Genomic DNA, 18,079 nt, shown 5'->3' with positions numbered 1-18,079 from the left:
ACATACCAACTGATGCTCCATGAATGATGCTAAGACAATTCTAAAAAAAAGAAACGGATTGAAGTCAACCCAAAAAAGTAAGATTATTTATTTCAATTTCGTTATAGCTATAAACGATGCATGCTTTTTACAATAGCAATTGCTATTTGACAATGACCAATAAGTAATTTTGTTGCAATACTGTATACAATGTGAACAGAATCAGACTTTGCTCCGTTGTCTCGAAGAAACATCTTCAATTTGTATTTAAAAAGGACGCCGAACGTGGGGCTCGAACCCACGACCCTGAGATTAAGAGCCTCATGCTCTACCGACTGAGCTAGCCGGGCTGACTTTTCGAGGTGTCTTTCACTGTAACCAACTGAGCTATTAATTTGTCATCTTATTTGAGAAAAAAGTGAATGACAGAACCAAAGATTCCAAATATAATCCACTGAACTGTAGTTTTCTTATCATAATGAAAACAGATTACACATGACCACAGTTCTGTATCAAAATTAAGTCGTAAGTATATGGTTTCCATTGTAGCTATTTACACACACTGCTCTGTTGTCTCCCAGGGTGTTATCTAACAAAACGACATATGCTGTGCTTCCTTAATCGATTACATAGACTTTCCTGCCCCGTGTTGCTTTCTTCTTAGATGTTATCTCAAGTTCTGATGAGTTCTGCTCCCTCGATCACGTTCTGCAGCATCTCGCCTTGCTCATCACTCCTGTATGCTTTGGCTGCTTAACAGGTTGGTCTCTGTGGCGCAATCGGTTAGCGCGTTCGGCTGTTAACCGAAAGGTTGGTGGTTCAAGCCCACCCAGGGACGATGTTTTTTGCATTTCTTAATCACATTAGAAAATGGCACTCTGATACGCTGTTATTTCATCCAATTACGCTGAAGAATGAATGCGCTCTGTTTTTTTAGTTCAAAATAATACAAAACCAATATCGTCTTGTTGTTTGCCGAAACCCGGGATCGAACCAGGGACCTTTAGATCTTCAGTCTAACGCTCTCCCAACTGAGCTATTTCGGATTGACAAGACTGATGTTTCGAGATAGCATTCTTTTTGGCAATCCAGTAAACCTGTAATGAAAAACGTTCAACAGCTCGGCAACACCATAATAGAATCCGATGCCTTTACAAATGCTTTTCGAAACTGTTAAGTTTTCTCCCAAATGCGGTTCTCTTTTTTTTTTTTTTTTTGTATTCCTTCCAGAGTAAGTCCAAAAGGCAAACACTGGAACTGGTTGCCTGAAAGTGCCGCGCTTGAACTGCCTCAAGAAACGCTTAGCTCTAAAACGTGTACATAGAAAGTCTATTAACATCTTTAACACAATCATCTGTATTCCAATAGCGGTTAATCCACAGGGTGATCAATAAAGTGACTGCTGGCTTTGTTTAAATATTAACGAGATGTTTTCAGGATTCACGCGTATTCTGAACAAGCACAATAGAATATGGTAGTGAAAGGACAAGCAAATAACAGGTTTATTGGCTCTGGTCTTGTATCATCACCCTGACTACTGTCCGTAAGAAAGTGGCATTAATAAAAACGTCATTATGCAAAGTTCCCAATGCGCAAATGCGCAGCATATTTAAACTTCTTCACAATCTTAAACCTTCCCAAATGAATTTAAAATACTTACTGAAAGGTTACACACATTTTAACTATCTCATGCAAGGAAGTGTTAATATGACTTTATTACCCAACTGTGTCAATGAAGACTGGTCAACAGTAATTTCGGATTCACTTTAGTTTATTGTGCTGTATCAAATGAAACATAAAAATAATCGCAATATAATAAATATCTGTTTGATCGCTATACAACCAATATGTTGTATAGGCTAAATTGTATAAATAAATGTCCGGAAACAGTCAAATTCAAACACGTTAAAAAATGAAATAGTGCGGAATAAAAACAAAGGCGGCTTTGACCTCGACGTGATTTGAACACGCAACCTTCTGATCTGGAGTCAGACGCGCTGCCGTTGCGCCACGAAGTCCAGCTGTAATGGCAGCTTGTTATGCAATGCTAGAGTGTACAGCAAGCATGCCAAACACATGGTAATGCCGACGCTGATACTAGGAAAACACGGGGTATCACCAGGGTCATGGGAAACAGCCGACTCAATACTTGTTCGTAGCCAGCAGGGCTATGAAGATGTCGGAAGTGTGTTTGATTCTCAGCTTTAAAAGTAAAGAAAACATAAAACAATACGATTTACTTTTAGAAATTTCATTATTTGAAACGTGGGCATAAACACAGTTGTATTGGCTGGGAATCATATGCCTGTGTTTATTTATTTATTTTCTGCACGTATTAATTAGTATTGTGTGCATATTTTATTTAGATCGTTTTTTTTCTTTTCATAATTTTCTGTTTGCTTTGCACTGTGTTTTTGCTGTGTTGATTATTATTTGTCTGTTCTGTTTGGTGCACGGGTGAAACGGAGTTCGTAATTAAAGTATTTTTTGTTTTGTTTATCAGAAGCACTGTGCACACGGACCTCAGGTCCCGCCCCAAACAATTGCAGGTACCTGTACACACCTGGAATTAGAAGGGCTTTGAGGTATAAAAAGGGTGAGGAACTAAGAGGCTGGGAGCATGGAACTAGGAGATACCTAGTTGTTTGCCGAAACCCGGGATCGAACCAGGGACCTTTAGATCTTCAGTCTAACGCTCTCCCAGCTGAGCAATTTCGGCTTGTCAAGCCTCCTTTTTCGAGATAACATTATTTTTTAGAATAGTTGTAATATAATTACGTACATTTCTAAACAATCCGTTAGTAACATAATATCAAAGCGCTATAATTTATTTCAGCTCTTATGAGACAAGTATCTTTGCGCATTATATCATCCTTGATTACAATATGTAATATTAATTAATTGCTTCAGTTAATATTTAAAAAAACTACTTTGCTAACAGAAGAAAAACAAGCTAGCAGAGGATGGTTTCGATCCATCGACCTCTGGGTTATGGGCCCATCACGCTTCCGCTGCGCCACTCTGCTACAGCTGCCTCAGGACTGAATTACCAAGCAGCAGAAAAAAAAAAAACTGAACATCATTTTAACCAGTCACACGGCAGTGGCCGGGCCGAACCATGGAAACGTTGCAAATCAGAGATGATCCGTTTTCTTTTCTCCCAAATACGTTATGACTTTGATCACAGGCAGTTTTATCCCCCAGTTTCGGCGGCCAATTCCAATATTCTGTCTCTCGAAAGCATCTTAAATCGTGGAAAGCGCTCTTTGTTTAAAATTACACTGAAGACTTATTTTGTTCGACCAGCCTTACAATTAGATATTTTCTTGTTTTGAAGTAGATTTTGTGAAGCGCATATCGGGCGCTATAGAAAATATATATGATCAATTAATTAATTAATTGATTGATTGATTGATTGATTGACTGTTAGCCTGCGTTCGGTCTGGCAGGTTTAATTCTTCAAAAGACAACGCCGAAGGGTCTGATAAATGACATTGTAATTATTTGAGATGATGCATGTAGACAATAATGTGAAAATGGTTGTTTTCGAATTTGTATCATTTAATTTCATTTTTCTTTTTAAATGTAGAGCTGTTTTATATTTATTAATGTATTATTATTAGGCTTGTAGTATTAATATTATTCATAATGTTCATTATTAACGTCGGTATTGTCGGTATTAAACACAGACAGATATGAGGTTCAGTCCAAACAGAGCGCCGAACTCAGCGAGGTCCAGCAGGGGACAGTAACTTCACACGGGGCCATTTCATCAACCATCACCTCACAAACACTAACAAGCAAATCATTATTATTCTCCATTTTTAAAAGTCGCTCAGCGCTCTCCTGTAGCAGAGCGTTAAGTCATTTCAATTCAGCTCCGTGTGCTTTCTGAGCGGCTCACTTACTTAACGCGCCTGAATGCATCGCTTGAACACAGCGCTGAAAGAGCCAACATGGCGAACTCTGACATCCAGTTTCATAACCGCCTCGACAGGGAGGCCAGCCAATCAGACTCACATGCTGGGGATGGAGTGTTTCTACAGCCAATCAGACTCACATGCTGGGGATAGAGTGTTTCTACAGCCAATCAGACTCACATGCTGGGGATAGAGTGTTTCTACAGCCAATAATACGCGATGACTCCAACCAGACCCGCCTTCTGCTGGTGACGCTTTCATTTCAGTCCAGGAAATAGAGAGGTTTGTTTTGTTCATGTGTGGAGAAGAGGCTGCAGTCAGTGATGATTTTACAACACGCTGTCTCCTGCTGTTTAAAGTATTTAGGCTGGGATGAAATGTTTTCTAATAATTAGTGATTTTTGTGTTTGTTTATTACCTGCACGGAGTTCCGTGAAAAGGAAAGCATCCCTTTTCTGTGTTGAATTTCACACACAGAGCGGAGCGCGTCAGTCGCAGCTACAGACAAGTCGAGCTTTTCAATGAGATGATTTACTGAGAAACAAACGCGTTGAAGCTCCAGCAGAGCTCTGCGCGATTCTGAAAGACCAAAGTAAAGTTACTCCTTGCAAAGCCTGTTGTTTGTGTTCTTTCTTTATCACACCAGAAGAAGTGATGAATATATTTGAATGGGAAGGCTACAGTAAAAAATAAATATTACTAAATACAAACCGCAGGCGGTGTTTCTGATTGAAAAGAGGATTCCGCTAGACCAGTGTGAAACTCAAACCAGTGAAGATGGACGCGTCAGCGTGTCCGTGTCGCTCTTTCAAGACGAGCTCGCCTCTACCATCGAGCACGCAGTGAAAGCGGCTCTACACACCGTCTTGTGCGCGATTACTAAAGCTGTCGGCAGCAAATTCACTGAATTCAGAGTGGAAATGGAACAAAAAGGAGAAAGAGAATGAAAGTCTGAAGCTGAGATTGGAAATATCAGAGAGCGAGCTGAAAGCTTTGCGAGGGTGTATAAACGCTACACATGCAGACATTAAACAACCTTTAATATTTCAAGGTAAGATTGATGTTATTGTGTGTTATTGCTTGGTCAATCAAACACCTTAAACTACCTTCATTGGAAAGATTTTGGTTAGAATTTCTCTTAAGACAATGTGAATAAAGGGGCGGCAGCATCACCCTGCCTGCACCAACCTGGTGTAAGATTTTGGACCCGAGTGGTTCCACAAGTTCAATTAAGGGTTGAAGTTGGAGGAAGTAAATACAACACAGTAAGGTGTCAACTGAATTGTATCATTTTATTGAGTCTCTAGATTGAGTCTCTAAATAAAGTACTTTGTTCAGCTGATGGTAAGCAGAATTAGGAAACGATCGCACATATTGCTTATAAACATTTACTAATCCAGGTTATTATTTAAGAGCAGAGATGAGTTTGCACGGGATACATACAATAGGGAGAGCCACACCATTACAAATGTATTTTAATGCTACAAGGGATGTTATTGGATTTATATCTACAGGTCATGTGACGTTGCTCAAGTAAGCTTCCAGTGTTGTTGCTAATGATTATTACACAGGTGGAGTTTGTACAAAAAACATATTGCTGCACTTTAAAAAGTTTGAGTTGTGTAAATCACCTGTTTAAATGAAACTGCTTTGAGAATAAGCAGGCTATCCTGCTGTAGTCGCTTGTCTGCTCAACTTGCATCCTGCATTGACCATTTCCTTCAAAACCATTCTCAATACTGTATCAGGTAACAAAAAGACATTCCTCAGACACTTCGCTAAGACTGCAAGTCTCCTGGCTTGGTTTCTAAGCATGTTTGCAGTAGAGAAATGGATGTTTGCATTAGAACAATGCAAAGGCAGAACGGCGGTCATGATGGTGATTGACAGGGAGGTAGAAGTGGATGCAATGCTCCAGTGTGAGGCTACAGGAGGTGAGAAAGACCAGCAGCACTGAATCTTGTACAGGACGTAGAATAAAAAGATGTTCATATGAAAATGCCTTTTCCTTCACTTTGTTCATAGGAACACAAACACAGCGTTAACCAATAATTGCAATGTAGAATAACAGGAATGGTATCAATGCCATCATGTACCTAAACCACCAAACTATTATACCGGCTCACCCCTATACGAAATAACTGAGGAACAGTAACTTTAAATCCCTGATCAAAGCAACTAACAAACCTAGCTGGTAAGTAAGAAATCTAATTGTATACAGTTTTGTTTCCCACAGATCCCAAAGAGAGCCACGCTATCCCTGAATCTGAAGCACAGGAAGGGCCAAAGATAGAAGCAGGAGTGCTGTGCAAGTTTAATGCAGGTTACAGAGCTGGCATGTGTTAAAGATGAAGAGGTCCCTCAACAGGAATGTGTTCCTATTAAAGAGGAATTCATAGAGCAGGAATGTGTCCCCATCGCAGAGGAACTTCCTCATGAAAATCATGTCTGTACACTTGAGGAGAACAACAAGCTGGGATCCAACCTGTGTGATGACTCTCCATCTGAATGTGAACTGGGATTTAGAGGTAATCTTACAAAACAAGCAGCATTGAGCTGCCTATTCATCCTGCAGAAACTGGTACTGAACACCAGCAGTGTGCTTGAGATTCATATTTTAACCAAGGGGAGCTGCCCAACCACTATGTCAACAAGGACATCACTGTGCTTGCTTCTGAGGCACCTGCTAGATGTGCAGCCGCTGCCACGCCTCTTTAGAATGCTGTGAGATCAGCGGTGTCCAATCACGCTCCTGGAGGCCATTCCACTCCACATTGAACAGGTTCAGTTATATAAAGTGATACTCCTGTGTCTGGATGGACACCCCTGTGTTAGATCTTTGCCTTTCCTCATTCCTGGTAGGCTGTTTGCAGTTCTGCTCCCACAGCTTTACAGAGCTGCAGGGATCACATGTCCCATCACTGGGTGATGCCAAATCCAGTCGGGTTGCTCAGCGTCACCAGAAGAAACATTTCAGTAGAGAATTTCTGTGGAGAATGTATGCAGCAGGATCACCAACATGAGTCTTATTTTATTTCTTACAATTTATGCAAATACAATATAATCTTTAAACGCTCATCTCACTGCAACTATCCCGAGGACTGTAATGTTTGCTCGCAATGCCACATTTCACTTTTGTGTGTCTCACAGTAAGCATTGCTGTGTTATTATTGTCACAGTACAGTAAGTATGTGTGTGGAGGTGTTCTGTACAGCAGACCAGCTCAACAGATAATTTCTATATTAATTATTAATTATCAAAAAACAAATTAAATATTAGATACATTGCAGTACTATCAAAATGCAGGTACTAAATAGGATTTTTCATGATGCTCTGTTGGCTCGATTTAAAATATTCCATTTTAAACATTAAAAAAAGCATGTTTTTCATTTTCCACTTGGCTGACATGTTGACATCATTTTTGCTGTGACTGAAACTTGCGGGACACTAACTGGTGAATGAATCCACCTCATCTCAAGCAACCAATCACTGAACTGCTCATTCACTTGTGTTCAGAACAGTGCATGTGGAAGAATGCTGTACAATAACCTTTGTCTCTCTTCTCTTTCTTTCTTTAACTTCTAAAGTAGATGAAGGAGAACACGACTCCACTCTATCACCCCAGTGCAAAAACGCTTCTAGAGGCAAACCACAGTGCAAGAAACACAGAAAAACAACACCCCAAGAAGAAAATGTGAAGACATTGAGAACTCACTCAGTTACAATCCCTTCTTTACAAGACAGACACCCACTTACTGTGGAGAGTACAGAGACGCCACATTCTGTATGTTTTAACAATTCTGAAACCCAGGGCAACTTGAAGACCTTACCTCATTCTATTAAAGGTGGGAAGAGTTCCTGTCAATTAGATGTTCCTAAAACTCACAAGGGAAATCCCACAGGAGGGACTCCGTGTTCCTGAGCTGATTGTGGGAAGAGTTTCAATCATATATCACTGCTTAAAAGACACCAGCGCATTCACACAGGAGAGAAACATTATCACTGTGCTGTTTGTGGGAAGAGATTCAGTCAGTTAGGAAACCGTACAAGACACCATAACATTCACACATATGTGTAATCCTATCCCTGCACAGTGTGAAGAAGTGAAGTCAGTTGCAGGCTCTTACAGGACTTGAGAACATTCTCAGAAATGCAGACACTTGGGGACACCTAAACAACAGGAGTGCATTCGACTAAATACAGAAATATTAACTGAAAACAAAAGAATAAACTTGCTTGATAAATAGGGTCACCCCTAATCACAATCTGTTCAGATCAAAAACTCACCAAAATCTGTGTTCATCATGTTTTTGAGCATTCTGATTGTGTTACATCACATTATTAATATATTAAATAGATTGTTATTATGAGTGCAAGTTTCTCTTTTTTTCCTCCTGCATTGCTCAGCCTCTTGCAGTGTGTTGTGTGGAATCTTCCCTCATACCATGGTGAATCTGCGGTACCTCAAGACGCAGCACAGTATACCACAGTTATCATGCGGGCAGCTTGAAGTGGAAAATCAATACTGTTTCCAGCAGGGTGCGCCAGAGACCTTTTAGCACTTTAATGGGCTGTATACCATTGCTTCTTAACAAGGTGATTTCTGCTCCTGATGTGTTGAATACTCCCCTCTCTCTCTCTGGGGGACTCTATTAAACAAACAGGCATGAGGTATTTAGAAATCACAGCTTTATTACATCAGCTTAGATTCTCTCGTGTACCAGTTCTCTGTGCATGGAAACAACATTTTCATGAGCTATCTGTGAAAACAGCACAAGAACTTTACACATGGCTAATTTATATAGCAACCCCCACCTTTCCCCTTCATTTACATGACGTCTGATGAAAGCCAGGTTTTCTCAAGTAAAATAAACTGAGCGAATGGGAACCCGAAAAAGCATTTTGCACAAGACATTTTTATTAAGCAATTCCAGTGGTTTGCAGAAGTATTCACCCCCCTGCAAAGTTTTCACATTTTGTTGGCACCTGAGCGTACTCCACGACGCTTTCAAATTAGACTTTACATGTAGAATCTACACAAACTACTCCACATTGATAAAGTTAAAGGTCACAAAATTAGTGAAATAGTTTTAGCTTGTATGTACTCAAAGTGGTTTAACTTGTAGATAATTACATTCAGGCATATAAAGACTTTCAAGCTGCAACTCACATAGTGAACCAACAAAGCAACCATGAAGACCAAGGAGCTTTCGAAACAAGTCAGGGATAAAGTGGTAGAGAGGCACAGAGAAGGGTACAAGAACATTTCAAAGGCTCTAATTATCCCTCTCAGCACAGTGAAGGCCATCATTAAGAAGTGGAAGATGCATCATACCACCCAGACACTACCCAGATCAGGTCGCCCTCCCAAACTGAGCAGCTGGACAAGCAGGAAACTGGTTCGGGATGTCACTGAAGCCACCAATGACCTTGAGAGCTCTGCAAAGTTCTGTGTCTAAGGTGGGAGTCAGCATTCACACATCAGCAATAAGCCAGTCCCTACACAAAGCTGGCCTGTATGGATGGGTGGCAAGAAAGAAGCCATTACTCAAAAAGCAATTGAACTACTGGTGACACATTTGCTTTTTATATTTCCATATTTCAGCACATGCATCAGTGATGTGATATCCATCAAAGTTCCTTTGAAATGCACAATCAGGTGTTCAGTGGGAGCAGTGGTCACGCTTCATTTGAAGTGCTGCTTGTTTAGTCTAGTAACTGTTAGCAACGAGCTCATTAAAACTATCAAACATTGTTCATTGTGTTCTTAATGGTTGGTTAATTAAAAAGTAACCTATTTATGTACTAATAATGTCATATTATTGGAATTGGGAGAGGTTTGTTTAAAGGAACTATTGAAGCTAGTACTGTAGTAATGTTTAGCAGTGAGATCAGGTTTAGTTTTATTACCGTATACTCACTAGGAATTGACGCATGCGCTTATACTTGAGTATGTGCTGTTTTCTGTGCAGGTGCAGTTACTCCTTTGGTTTCATATAGAAGCTTATGCACCTGCATTTGAGTGTAATGCAAGGTGTGGAGGCTCACATGTTCATATATTGCATTACAAGTTAAACACCATATTTATTCTTTCTCTTTGAATTCCAAATGTTGTAAGACGGATAAGGGTGTCTGCTAAGAAATAAATAAATAATAATCTTTTTAGCTTGTAATAATATAATAATAATATCTTTATTTTTATTTAGCACATTTCATAGTGGACCACCATCTCACAGTGCTTTACAGAGGTAGGCTGTGAACTGTGCATTATATGCAGTCACTTACAATAGGGCATTGATTTAATAATATAAGAAAAGTTATGAAGAAAATCAGGGAATTTAATGCATCAATACTTTTCTAGTAGCTGACTGATCCCTGGCTTTCATCTAGTTGGCTTTTAAAGACATCCTAATGACTCTGCAGCAGCACCATTCTAGTGACCCATTTCAAACACTCCCAACTCTGTGAGAAGTGTCTTCCCTAATCCTTCTTTGTTCCAGGCTAAATAGATTCAGTTCCCTTGTCTGTTGATTGTCTGTTAACTCCACTGCAAGGGATGTTGCCCAGTCGGAGGAGCACGTCAACCCGAGCACTTTTTGACTCTGGGTGTAATAATAAATGTGTCAATTACCAGACGCTGTTATCCAAAGCAACTACACAGACTAGGGAATGAACTATACACCAACAATTTCTGCTGCAGAGTCACTTCCAATAGGACCTCGGTTTTACATCTCATCCGAAGGACGGTGCACAAGGAGGTTAAGTAACTTACTTTGAGAAGATGTGTCTCCTAACCTCTGTCCTAAGTCTGTCTCCACTTATAACTGTGTACTCTAGTCCTGGTCTCTCTGCTGTGATTGAAAGAGTGACTACAGTTAACTCCAACTTTTTAAAAGCTTTAGTCTCTAGTCTTTTTTTTGTTCCAGACTGAATTGATTTAGTTCTCTCAACTGTTCTCTCAGCATATTTAGGGTTGGTTGAGTGTACAAGGAAAACAACTGACTCTGGAGAGGATTTACCAATCAATGCCAGCACACTGGAGATCCAGAATTCAGAACACAGAACCAGGGAGGACATTCGGCCCATCAGTGCAGCAGCTGATTGATCTCAAACCTGTTAAGTCGGGTCTTAAAGGATCCCAGCCCTAACAACGTGACTTGGTAACCCATTCCATCCCCTCACCACACTCTGTGAGAAGGTGTCTCCTACCCTCTGTCCTATGGCTATCCACACTTAATTTCCAACATTGCCCTCTGACCCTGGTGTCAGTGCTATGCTTGAGGTATTAGTTTGGGTTAACTTTGTCAACACCTTTCAAGTTTTTAAAGACTTCAGTCAAGTCTGCCTAATTGTTCTGTGTTCAAGCTAAACAAATTCAGTACCCTCTTCACAGCTCATTCCTTTAAGCCCCGGGATTAGTCTTCATCTTTATGATTGCTTCCCTGTTGCTGGTAGAAATGAGTCTATCACAACACCAAGGTCTTTCTCTCACACCCACTGTGTATTTCAATCCTACTTTTTTCCTTCTAAAAAGAGACTTAGTAATACAATTGTGAAATGTTTCAATAAGAAACATGCACTCCACACCGTACAGCAGCTGACTGATTTGCTAATGAAAGAAGCAGCTCAACCACAACACCTGGTATAATGAATATGTTTGTGAGCCAGGTGTTTGCAGTACTGTACTGTAGATATGAAATTCCAGAGAATGCTTCATTTTGCATGAGTGATAACTAATCATTCTTTTGCCTTTAATACTGTATATGGGGCCACCTGTCTGCACCTGCTGACCCCAGCACTGATCCTGCACTGTGTTAAGAGAACAATGGAGATCACTGACACTGTGTCAATAGATTTGGATCATAGGGTATAGAGGAAATAGTTTTCAAGTGAAGTATGGAAATTTGGAAGAGGAGGGCATCACACAGTATCACAGTGTAGAGAAAGAAAGGGTCCTTGATGAGGGTTTAGTGGTGAAGGAGTGCATTTGCCTGGGAGAGGGTATAAAACAGAGCAGGGTGGAGGGACCAGAGCAGCTGAAGAGTGGAAAAGCAGCATCAGCACCTTGTCAAGATAAAACCCTGGACTACAAGAGCCATTCTCCTCTCGGTCCTGACAGCATGTCTTCTGTCAGGGGCTGGTAAGACTGCCTTTCTTCTGAGTAACATGGGGAGGGAGGGAGGGATTGCATTGATTGCCTTCAACGTAAAATAAATGGGGGAAGAGATGGCATTGACTGACTTTCATCAGAATAACAGAAGGGTAGGGAGATAGCAGACAGTCTTCCATGGGATAACATAGTGGAGAAGGCAGGCTTTTCCTCAATGCTGCATCATTGAATAATCAACTTACCATAAGAATATCCTTCTTTGTTCTTAATTTGTACATTGCCATTTAAAAGAATGATTTCACCCCCTCCATTTCCTCTGTGTGCAGATGCAAGGAGCCTCCTTGAGGACTCTGAAGAGCTGGGAGATGATGATTACCAGGCCAGCAAGAGAGAACTGGGTAAGATCCATTCTACCAGAACTCAATCCTATATTCTCAACACAGAGGTTTGTCTACTTGTCTTGGGGTTTGATTTGATGAGCCTGTACTCCACTAGAATAAGACACAGCATTTAGAGTACTTGAAAACTCCCATGTGTTGCATCAACCTCCTCCCACCATGGGGACAAATCAAGGTTTGCATTTGAAATTTCCCTTCGAGTCGATCTTGCCTCCTGCTCATCTCTTCAATAAACCATTGCAGGGTGTGTATAAAATACACTGAGATTTTAAAATGTTCATTCAGTTTGATTGACCTTTTTCACAAAATATACATATCCTTGAAACATACAGACCTGCTCTTTCATTTATTGTGCTAATATTCAAACCACTTTTTATACAGCAGATTTAATATAATAATTTATTTAAGAGATACTAAAAATGCAAAGTTGATTTATTACAATTCCTTGCCTTATATAATATGTGGCACTTTAAAGTGGTTTATTTATATAATATTAATTCAACTATTCTATACTGTTGCAGTTATTAACAAAAGTGCAGAATTTTATGACCATAATTACAGTGCCTTGCGAAAGTATTCGGCCCCTTTGAACTTTGCGAGATTTTGCCACATTTCAGGCTTCAAACATAAAGATATGAAACTGTAATTTTTTGTGAAGAATCAACAACAAGTGGGACACAATCATGAAGTGGAACGAAATTTATTGGATATTTCAAACTTTTTTAACAAATAAAAAACTGAAAAATTGGGCGTGCAAAATTATTCAGCCCCTTTACTTTCATTGCAGCAAACTCTCTCCAGAAGTTCAGTGAGGATCTCTGAATGATCCAATGTTGACCTAAATGACTAATGATGATAAATAGAATCCACCTGTGTGTAATCAAGTCTCCGTATAAATGCACCTGCACTGTGATAGTCTCAGAGGTCCGTTTAAAGCGCAGAGAGCATCATGAAGAACAAGGAACACACCAGGCAGGTCCGAGATACTGTTGTGGAGAAGTTTAAAGCCGGATTTGGATACAAAAAGATTTCCCAAGCTTTAAACATCCCAAGGAGCACTGTGCAAGCGATAATATTGAAGTGGAAGGAGTATCAGACCACTGCAAATCTACCAAGACCTGGCCGTCCCTCTAAACTTTCAGCTCATACAAGGAGAAGACTGATCAGAGATGCAGCCAAGAGGCCCATGATCACTCTGGATGAACTGCAGAGATCTACAGCTGAGGTGGGAGACTCTGTCCATAGGACAACAATCAGTCGTATACTGCACAAATCTGGCCTTTATGGAAGAGTGGCAAGAAGAAAGCCATTTCTTAAAGATATCCATAAAAAGTGTTGTTTACAGTTTGCCACAAGCCACCTGGGAGACACACCAAACATGTGGAAGAAGGTGCTCTGGTCAGATGAAACCAAAATCGAACTTTTTGGCAACAATTCAAAACGTTATGTTTGGCGTAAAAGCAACACAGCTCATCACCCTGAACACACCATCCCCACTGTCAAACATGGTGGTGGCAGCATCATGGTTTGGGCCTGCTTTTCTTCAGCAGGGACAGGGAAGATGGTTAAAATTGATGGGAAGATGGATGGAGCCAAATACAGGACCATTCTGGAAGAAAACCTGATGGAGTCTGCAAAAGACCTGAGACTGGGACGGAGATTTGTCTTCCAACAAGACAATGATCCAAAACATAAAGCAAAATCTACAATGGAATGGTTCACAAATAAACATATCCAGGTGTTAGAATGGCCAAGTCAAAGTCCAGACCTGAATCCAATCGAGAATCTGTGGAAAGAACTGAAAACTACTGTTCACAAATGCTCTCCATCCAACCTCACTGAGCTCGAGCTGTTTTGCAAGGAGGAATGGGCAAAAATTTCAGTCTCTCGATGTGCAAAACTGATAGAGACATACCCCAAGCGAATTACAGCTGTAATCGCAGAAAAAGGTGGCGCTACAAAGTATTAACTTAAGGGGGCTGAATAATTTTGCACGCCCAATTTTTCAGTTTTTTATTTGTTAAAAAAGTTTGAAATATCCAATAAATTTCGTTCCACTTCATGATTGTGTCCCACTTGTTGTTGATTCTTCACAAAAAATTACAGTTTCATATCTTTATGTTTGAAGCCTGAAATGTGGCAAAAGGTCGCAAAGTTCAAGGGGGCCGAATACTTTCGCAAGGCACTGTACATGTTTTCAAAACAGATACAAAAATCTTAATACAATTAAAAAAAAATCCCAGTTTTCCTAATCGGTCCGTTTGCATTCTCCATTCCATGCTGTCATTCCTTTCATAGCACTGGATACAACACAGGACTGCTCTCATTAAAAATGTAACCACAGCCTGTGTTTACAGATCTCAGCAACACTTTGGAAGACTCAGAGGAGCAGGAAGGAGCACTGGAGAACAAGAGAGCGCTGGGTAAGGAAAGAAAGAAAGAAAGAAAGAAAGAAAGAAAGAAAGAAAGAGAAAGAAAGAAATAAAGAAAGAAAGAAAGAAAGAAAGAAAGAAAGAGAGAAAGAAAGAAAAAGAAAGAAAGATAGAAAGAAAAAGAAAGAAAGAAAAAGAAAGAAAGAAAGAGAGAAAGAAAGAAAGAAAGAGAAACAAACAGAAAGAAAGAAAGAAAGAAAGCTTCTTATTTGCAGGATTTAAGTTAAGCAATGACAAAAAAGCACAGTCCTGCACAGACCACACAATTTGTTTAGAAACTCAATCTGACTAATCATCGCTAATCATGCATAACATCAAGGGCTACTGTATATCCAGGAATCTCATGGTTAAACCTCACAGCTCTGCATTGCAATGTAATGGGGAACTCTCTGCCTCCCTGTGTTGAGTGTCCTATGAAGCTGTTCACTGCAGTCGAGGGAATCCTTCATTGCTTCATGAAGCTCTCTTCTCCCTGTTCCAGAGGCAGAGGATTCAGGTGACAGTGATGCTGAGCTGGACAGTGATGGACTCAAAGGAGAGCGGGAGTTGGGTGAGTCCTTTGAAAAGCACGTCTGGGTAGTGTGTGGGTACAACGTTAAACCTTCAAGAGGAACACATTGTGAATTACAAATGATAGACTTAAGGCCAAACCCCAGTGAATCTGAGCACATTTAGCTGCTGTTTCTCTACTGGCACTAACACAAAGTGCCCAGATCTGTTTCCTAATGTACGTCTAACTGTATAAACCTATTTCTGTTTTACCTGATAGGAGACAATATGATGGAGAAAAGAGCTGACAGTGAGTACAGATGGCCTATAGCTTCTTCGGTTGAGTGTCTGTCTGTCTGTCTGTCTGTCTGTCTGTCTGTCTGTCACACTGATGCGGAAGAGGAAAACACAAAGCTTGAGGGATATACACTTTGAAAATATTTCACCTGTTTGCATTTAACATGTGAATTTAAATGTGTTGATGCAGCACCTTTAATAAGACGTATTGTATTAATTGATCTCCTTAAATGTCAGTAAGAAGGATCGCCCAACTGAGATATAATAACTTGACTAAAAGGTTGTCCTGTTCCCTTACCTTTTTATCAATCAATATTTATTTTATATAGCACCTTTCATAGTTGACCACGGTTGTTTTGTGCATAAGTCTGTGTGATTCTTTTCATATGTAATGCAGACTGAAATATATTTCTGTTAGTAAGTGCCATCACCATCTAGTGCATAGCAGTGAATTGAAAGCAGAAGGAAGCGTGATCCAGTCACTGGCTCTTCTATAAAGACACTTTGACTGATCCAGCCTACATTATGTACATATATCTAAGACAGGCAACTAGAACTGAAGAGCAGCTCCTGAACTCAGGTGAAAACATTGTAACACACACTCTAACAAAATGAAATCTGAAGCTCCTTACTGTTCAGCAATCTTCTTTAATGTACATTGAAATCCTAATCCAAATTTGGAGAGTTCCTCAACATGGTCTGTGTTTAAATAGAAGGGATGCAACCTACTGTTTGTTTAATGATCTTCACGTGCTTTCTGTCTCCTGAAGTGGATTCTGAAGTGGTCCTGACACAGTCCATGGTAGTGAAGAAGGATGCCCTGTCCAAAAGATACTACAGAAGTAAGTGTGTGTCTCTCTGGAGCTGGCTCCTGGTTTGGGTGAACCGCATGGATTGTAGACTGAAGGTCAATTGATTGAAGACATTGAGAAACACTTCAGTATTACAACATATTCTACCATGGAGTGGTTTCATTGTTCTGGACAGACTGTAGGAAACACTTTGAAATGTGCCCCTTGGTGTCTTCATTTCTGTAACAGCTATCAAAATCAACTGATATTCTCAGAGGAACAGAAAACATTCCAGTAAATGGAACTCAAACATGAATATAAAGTGAACTATTAAATCCAATAACCACTGTTTCTGTTTTTCTTTTTCTTTGGAACAGCTTACTGTTGTGAGTATTTTATTTTATTATGGTACATTAATATGTAGAAATGAATTGTATATATAATTTTAAATTGTATTTAATGGTGTATGTTTATTTCATTTCCAGATTATAGCATCTGTGCTCGTGGTAAGTGTGAATCTGATATTTTAATAAAAATGTGACTGTACACTACAATACAATACACATGTACTGTGCGTGTCACAAGAAATGAATACATGTTAACAATGGGGCCTCCTACAGCTGATGTTGAGAATATGGAATGGGGTATTATTGTATAATATGAATTAGCTGCTCTTAATAAGAAATGCCATCTTCATTTAATACATACTCACATAGCGAGGTGTTCTGTATCCTGTGGGAGGGGATATAAAGAAGGAGCCCTGGCTTTGGATTTTGCCAATAATAGAAATGTACAAATAGAGAGACACTCCTTTGAAATATATAGCTCTCTAATACACTACTGAGGCCCCATTCTTGTATAAAGCAGCCACTGCAGTGACTTCAAATGGACTGAACTCAATATATCACTTGTATCTTTCACAGTAAGGTACAGATGCTACTATGGTAAGTAAATGGATTCTACTTTATTTTGTGCAGCAATCAGTGGGTTTTATTTATTATTTTCAATCAGGGCATGAATTGTTTATCAGTGTAGCTTTGCTGAGAGGCTTCAGTGACACAGTGACTAGAGTGCAGAGCTGCAGTGTGGAAGGTAGTGGGTTTGAGCAGTTTAGTGGTTAGTGCTGGGCTGTAGTATAGGAGTTAATGGGTTTGATAGCTCAGTGTTTAGAGAAAGTGGTGCCCCGCAGAGTGGAAGGCACTGTGCATGCTTGTGGATCTGAGTATTACTTTTTTATTCATTAGTCTTTTAGCAGTCACTTTTCTCCAAAGTGACTTCTAGACTAGGGGGTGTACTATGCATCAACAACTGCTGCTGCAGTCACTTACAATAGGACTCCAGTTTTACGTTTTGACTTGCTCAGGGTCACACACAGTGAGTGAGTGGCTGAGCCGGGATGTGAACCTCCTGGTAACAAGCCCTTTTCATTAACCACTGGGCCACTGTCCCTGGGTAGCTCAGGGGGTTGAGTTCTGGGCTACAGTGTGGAAGGCAGTGGGTTTAAGAAGCTCTGTGTTAAAAATAGACTGTTCCTAATTATCTTTTCTTTTTTTGTGTAGCTCATCACTATCACTACTATTTCTACTACCGTCATGGGTACCGCTGCGCTCGCCGTGAGTATGCCTTATTATTTCTGTATACATTGGTTGTGGGATATATTAGA

General features: G+C 40.0%; 4 non-coding genes across 4 annotated transcripts; 1 reads left to right on the top strand and 3 right to left on the bottom strand.

Annotated features, from left to right (window-relative positions):
• The first annotated feature begins 743 nt into the window (after window positions 1-743).
• trnan-guu (transfer RNA asparagine (anticodon GUU)) lies at window positions 744-817 on the top strand. The gene has a single exon. It is a non-coding gene; the product is annotated as a tRNA-Asn (tRNA).
• A 135-nt stretch (window positions 818-952) lies between these two features.
• Window positions 953-1,025, bottom strand: trnaf-gaa (transfer RNA phenylalanine (anticodon GAA)). Its single transcript has one exon. It is a non-coding gene; the product is annotated as a tRNA-Phe (tRNA).
• A 900-nt stretch (window positions 1,026-1,925) lies between these two features.
• trnaw-cca (transfer RNA tryptophan (anticodon CCA)) lies at window positions 1,926-1,997 on the bottom strand. The gene has a single exon. It is a non-coding gene; the product is annotated as a tRNA-Trp (tRNA).
• A 628-nt stretch (window positions 1,998-2,625) lies between these two features.
• On the bottom strand, window positions 2,626-2,698 carry trnaf-gaa (transfer RNA phenylalanine (anticodon GAA)). Its single transcript has one exon. It is a non-coding gene; the product is annotated as a tRNA-Phe (tRNA).
• Window positions 2,699-18,079: the final 15,381 nt, after the last annotated feature.

This window comes from Acipenser ruthenus, chromosome 32 (assembly GCF_902713425.1).
Source record: "Acipenser ruthenus chromosome 32, fAciRut3.2 maternal haplotype, whole genome shotgun sequence".
NCBI lineage: Eukaryota > Metazoa > Chordata > Actinopteri > Acipenseriformes > Acipenseridae > Acipenser > Acipenser ruthenus.
Note: the sequence above shows the minus strand (reverse complement) of the source record. Positions and strands in the feature narration are given on the sequence as shown.